Below are 631 nucleotides of genomic sequence, written 5' to 3' on the forward strand. Positions count from 1 at the left end.
TCTGCACCCACGGCGCTCCCGAGATCTCCAGTGCCGCTGCGGCAGTACCCAGCACCAGCTCGCAGAAAAGAAAGAGCAGCTGCGGAGAGAGACAAAGCGAAAGCAAACAGCTACAAGGCTAGACTCCCAGGGATCTGCCATTTATCTCAAGTAACCATGGCCCTCAATTCCCATCGCTCTTCTGTGTGCTTCCTCCTGCTCCTCTCCTCTCACTTGGGAAAATCTTTTGGAGGAGTGAGGTTTCCCTAATCCCGTCTCCAACAGCAAATCAGTCTGTCATCCTGTGCACAAGCAGTCTCAGCTCAGCCTTCCCAGGTGTCCTGTTTCTCTTTTAGCTGTTCTGCATTCACATGATGGCACCTTCTCTTTGCATCCTGCAATTTAAAAAGAAAACGTCAATTCTCAGTATGGATTCATGGTGTTTAACAGGACTGAGATTAAATGGCAGGATCAGCAGGTGCTGGGTGAGCAGCATCACTCACCTGTCAGCAGGCAGACATGTTCCCTGGGAAGTGACACACACCTTTTGTATGGGGGCCTGGCAGAACCACTGTAATGGCCTTTGGGAGAAAGGTCCTGACAGCGCACAGGCTCTCAGCATTCACCTTGGGTGAGTTTCTCACACACTACA

This window comes from Nestor notabilis, unplaced genomic scaffold, assembly GCF_000696875.1.
Source record: "Nestor notabilis isolate BGI_N333 unplaced genomic scaffold, ASM69687v1 scaffold405, whole genome shotgun sequence".
Taxonomy (NCBI): Eukaryota; Metazoa; Chordata; class Aves; order Psittaciformes; family Psittacidae; genus Nestor; species Nestor notabilis.